Genomic DNA, 6005 nt, shown 5'->3' with positions numbered 1-6005 from the left:
TTTTTAATTTTTAACTCATTGCAGCCAAAGGTTGATTGGCAACGCTAAATTGGCGCTAGTGTGTGAATGTTGTCTGTGTTGGCCCTGCGATGAGGTGGTGACTTGTCCAGGGTGTACCCTGCCTTCTGCCCAGGTGCAGCTGGAATAGGCTCCAGTGACCCCTAAAGGGACAAGCGGCAGAAAATGGATGGATACAACAATAGCTGGGTACTTGAGTTGTCTTAAGAAAACAATACTTCAATAAATCCTTCTACATTTTGCAAAATAAGTTAAAAAAAAAAAAAAACATGCATTTTTTGTATTTACACAGTACAAAGCATTACATATCTTGGCAACTATTTTTTTAGAATTTTACAAACCTTTATAATATGAACATTTACATACAAACAATAATAGAACAAGTACCCAACAGCGCCAGATTAAGTAACTAAAATAGCATGCAATATATAGATATGTAACAAAGTGTAAAGTTCTGTAAAAAAAAATGCACAGCATCAAAGTTTTCACAGCTTTTTGGTTGGTAAAGGTAGAGCGTGTTTGAAAGTACAGTTCTAATTCTTTTTTAAAAGCACAAAAAAACAGGTCGGGTATTGAGAAACTTACATTTATGAATATAACATTTAGCCAATAGTATGAGGTTGCAAAGGTAAAATTCCTTTGGCAACCATTTTTATTTTGTGAGGTTTACACACGTGTCACGTCATGCTTCTTGACCTTTTTTTTTTTTAATTTAAAACCCCCCACTTGTAATACTCCTCACATCCAGTAGAGGCCGCCATTGCACCCAACAGTTTCTCACTTCTAAGCTACTGTATATATTGTTGAATTAAACCTCGCATATCTTGGCAACACTAAATTGGCCCTATTGTGTGAATGTTGTCTATCTCTGATGAGGTGGCGACTTGTCCAGGGTGTAGCCCGAATGCAGCTGGGATAGGCTCCAGCCACCCCGAAAAGGGGACAACAGTAGAAAATGGATGGATATCTTCCATATTTGAAAATATTATTGCAGCTATTTTTTTTGGCACCAAATTAAATCTGAGACATAGCCTTATTGGATGACTGTCATATTCTACTGGTGGGCCAAATAATCACTTGATTAAAGAACAGTGTTCTATTGTCCTACATTCAAACTCAGTGTGACTGTTCAAACTGTGTGACCAAAAATAGTAAAGATTCTTGTTAGATAAAACTACTGCCTTGTTTTGAATATCTGTATATAAAATGCCATTATTATGACAAACATATTTTTCTGAGGTGATACTACTGACTTAGTATATTCAGCAGCATTAATCACATATAGGTACAGTACATAATGTAATCATCTCATTTGGAAGAAGGCTTTTATTTTGAAACAAAAGTCTGTGTAAATGCTAAATAATACCAATGATCATTTTGGCGATAATACAGCATATCTCTCCACATCTGTATTGAACAGAGAGACTTTTAGTTTCCCAGCTCATTCACTGTAACTTATGTCATGTGACTCTGCTGACACTACACACTTTCTGCACTATATGTGGAACAGATGTCACATTGAGACCATCACCTTCTAGTATTTGGAATCATAACTCCAATAAACAGAATTGCTAATGTGAGGCAGTGCATTAATATTCATGCTGCACATGCTTTACTGGACATTAAGATTCAAAGCAGGTTTGCAGTTCAACATGATCATCGCAGTTTTACACCACATTATATAAGCCAGGAGTGGAAGTAACTAATTACATTTACTCAATGGAGTACTTGTTTTTTTCTTTTTAAACTGACTTTTACCTAAGTGTGTTTTACTTCAAACATGGTACTTAGTTGCATTGTAAGTCCCTGTGTTACTGAGTTTATAAAAACGTAAAACTCAACGGAGAGCTAACATAACTAAAGGAACTTTTATCCGAATATACATGCATGAATATTTTTTGCAACCTGTTTGGTAATGGTACAAAATACACTATATTGCCAAAAGTATTTGGCCACCTGCCTTGACTCACATGTGAACTTGAAGTGCCATCCCATTCCTATAATATGATGTGCGTCCACCTTTTGCAGCTATTACAGCTTCAACTCTTCTGGGAAGGCTGTCCACAAGGTTGCGGAGTGTGTTTATAGGAATTTTCCACCATTCTTCCAAAAGCGTATTGGTGAGGTCACACACTGATGTTGGTCGAGAAGGCCTGGCTCTCAGTCTCCGTTCTAATTCATCCCAAAGGTGTTCTATCGGGTTCAGGTCAGGACTCTGTGCAGGCCAGTCAAGTTCATCCACACCAGACTCTGTCATCCATGTCTTTATGAACCTTGCTTTGTGCACTGGTGAACAGTCATGTTGGAAGACGAAAAGGCCCGCTCCAAACTGTTCCCACAAGGTTGGGAGCATGGAATTGTCCAAAATGTTTTGGTATCCTGGAGCATTCAAAGTTCCTTTCACTGGAATTAAGGGGCCAAGCCCAACTCCTGAAAATCAACCCACACCACAATTCCTCCTGCACCAAATTTCACACTCGGCACGATGCAGTCCGAAATGTAGCGTTCTCCTGGCAACCTCCAAACCCAGACTGGTCCATCAGATTGCCAGATGGAAAAGCGTGATTCATCAGTCCAGAGAAGGCGTCTCCACTGCTCTAGAGTCCAGTGGCGACGTGCTTTACACCACTGCATCCCACGCTTTGCATTGGACTTGGTGATGTATGGCTTAGATGCAGCTGCTCGGCCATTAAACCCATTCCATGAAGCGCTCTGCGTACTGTACGTGGGCTAATTAGAAGGTCACACGAAGTTTGGAGCTCTGTAGCAACTGACTGTGCAGAAAGTCTTTGGACTATGTCGGGGGTCGGCAACCCGCGGCTCTGGAGCCGCATGCGGCTCTTTAGCGCCGCCCTAGTGGCTCTCTGGAGATTTTTCAAAAATGTATGAAGAATGGAAAAAGATGAGGGGAAAAAAATCAATTTTTTTGTTTCAGAATGTTTTCTGTAGGAGGACAAACATGACATAAACCTCGCTAATTGTTATAAATCACACTGTTTATATTAAACATGCTTCACTGATTCGAGTATTTGGCGAGCGCCGTTTTGTCCTACTAATTTTGGCGGTCCTTGAACTCGCCGTATAGTTTGTTTCCATGTATAACTTTCTCCGACTTTCTAGGACGTGTTTTATGCCACTTTTTCTATCTCATTTTGTCCACCACACTTTTAACGTTGGGCATGAGTGCACAAAGGTGAGTTTTGTTGATGTTATTGACTTGTGTGGAGTGCTAATCAGACATATTTGGTCACTGCGTGACTGCAAGCTAATCGATGCTAACATGCTATTTAGGCTAGCTATATGTACATATTGCATATGCCTCATTTGTAGCTATATTTGAGGTCATTTAGTTTCCTTTAAGTCCTCTTAATTACATTTATATCTCATGACACATGTAATATGGCTTTTAATTTTTTGCGGCTCCAGACAGATTTGTTTTTGTATTTTTGGTCCAATATGGCTCTTTCAACATTTTGGGTTGCCGACCCCTGGACTATGTGCTTTAGCATCCGCTGACCCCTCTCTGTCAGTTTACCTGGCCTACCACTTGGTGGCTGAGTTGCTGTTGTTCCCAAACTCTTCCATCTCACAACAAGGACGTGGGTTTTATGCTATCATAAAACATGGTGGACACAATAGAAATCGGGGGGGTGTCGGGTGTTGGGCGTGGGCGTTGTCCAAATGAAGTTAGCATGGAGGACGTAGCGATGGGATGAGGTCAGTCACTTCCTCGCTGTGTGCTGCCAACTAACCCTCGCATGTGACGCACTCCTCCGCTGAGTCGCTCCAGCTGCCTGAATGGAGGCAGTGTTGCGCTGCGGAGGACCTCTGTGAACCACTCGTCTCCGGAGTTGCAGCGCGGCGTGCTGAGGTCACCCTCGGCCGCCTGAGCCCGTGTCGCCCCCGCCCTCCTGCACAGATGTCACGGATGTCCATGTACGTCTCCGGAGGAAGAATGTCAGAAAAGAAGGAATTCAACTCTGCTTCTTCCCACTCCTTTTCGGCCGTGTTGAATTGTGCACGCCCAACCTAAGTCTGTGGTTTGGTTTGTTTACTCAACTGCAGAGAGTAACAGGGATATAACAGGAGTTAGAGTGTTAATTAGGGCTTTATTTGTACTTCATGAGGAGGTGTTTACTGCCTTTTCTCAAAACATTCAGCAGCACATTCTCTTTAAGCATCACCAGCTTTACAGATGCCACGTCAGTGCACGACGGTAATATCATCGAGCAAATTCCTGAAAGAATTGCGTGTGAATGCCCCAATGCTGGAATTGAACTGAAATCCTGGAATTTTTTTTTTAGAATTGTTGAAGTCGAGCACACAATTCCCAAACAGGCAGAATATTTTGAAGTTGGAACAGATTGAATCAGAGGAAAAATGTGGGGGTTGTGGAACTTTGAAGAATGTCCCATTGATTTCAATGGGAATTTCCCCAAAATTTGGGAATTTTGGGAAAAGCTGGAATTTTTTTGAAAATGGTAAAAAATAACTTGAATGGTCTGAATGGCTTGAAATGGTTGGTGTTGGAATTTTTCAAATCGGTTGAGAAATGTTGAAGTAGTAACATGTTAACTTGAGAAATGGTATTACGGAATTTCGGGAAAACCGGGAATTTTTTTAGTTCAAAAAACAACTTCGGTTTTTTTTTTTTAAAGTGGGTTGAAAAATGTGGGAGGAGGCCAGAAAAAATGGTGGAAATAGGGCTTTGGAAATCCAGGAATTCTGGAAAATCCTGGAATTTTTTTTAACTTGGAAAAAGACTGGTTTGAATTTCCAGGATGGTGTAATGTGTTGAAGGGGAAATAGTTTGAATCGGTTGAAAAATGTGGAAATGGTGGAAGTTTGAAAAATGGCCAATTCATTTTGAATGGGAAAAATGTCCCAAAAAACCTGGAATTCTGGGAAGTCTGTGAATTTTTGGAATGTGTCCAGGGAAAGCCCGCGAGGCTGAACAGTTTGAAGTTGGAACGGTTTGAATCGGGTGAAAAATGTGGAAGGTAGAGTGCGCCAAAATCTGGAGAAGAAGAAGTAGAGGAATAACTAGAGGCAATTCCTGAAAAAATTGCGTGTGAATGCTCCAATGCTGAAGTTAAACGGAAATCCTGGATATTTTTTTTTTTTTTAGAATTGTTAAAGTTGAGCACACAATTCCCAAACAGGCTGAATATTTTGAAGTTGGAGCAATTTGAATCAGATGAAAAATGTGGGAGTTGTAAAATGTCCCATTCATTTCAATGGGAATTTCCAAAAATGTAGGAATTTTTTTGAAAAGCTGGATTTTTTTTTAAATAGTCTGAATGGAATGGTTTGAATAGGTTAAACAATGTGGGAATTGTGCAACTTACAAAAATGTCCCATTAATTTCAATGGGAACTTCCTGGAATTTTGGGAAAGGCTGGATTTTTTTTTCAAATGATTTATAGCCTGAATGTCCTGAATGGGCTGAATTTGTTGGTGTTGGAAAAGTTCGAATCGGTCAAGAAATGTTGAATTAGTAACAGTTTTTGATTGAGAAATTCCTGGAATTTCGGGAAAACCGGGAATTTTTCTAGTTTCTTAACCAACTTGGTTTTTGTCCTGAATATGAGTGTTTTGGGTTGAAAAATGTGAAAGGAGTAGTCAAACTTAAGGGTGGAAATCCTGGAAATTTGTTGAATGTGGAAAAATTGTAGTTTGAATGTCCAGGATGAGTTGAATGTGTTGAAGGTGGAATGGTTTGAAGAATGTGGGAATTGAGGAAGTTTGAAAAATGGGCAATTCATTTTGAGTGGGGAAAATCTACAAAAAAAAGAATAACGGGAAATCTGGGATTTTTTTTTAGAATTGTTGAAATAGAGAACACAATTCCTGAACAGGCTGAATATTTTGAAGTTGGAACAGTTTGAATTAGATGAAAAATGTGGGAATTGTGGAACTTTGAAAAATGCCCCATTGATTTCAATGGGAATTTCTGAAAAAATGGGGAATTTTGGAAAAGGCGGGAA

Source organism: Entelurus aequoreus, linkage group LG14 (assembly GCF_033978785.1).
Source record: "Entelurus aequoreus isolate RoL-2023_Sb linkage group LG14, RoL_Eaeq_v1.1, whole genome shotgun sequence".
NCBI classification, from domain to species: domain Eukaryota; kingdom Metazoa; phylum Chordata; class Actinopteri; order Syngnathiformes; family Syngnathidae; genus Entelurus; species Entelurus aequoreus.
Note: the sequence above shows the minus strand (reverse complement) of the source record.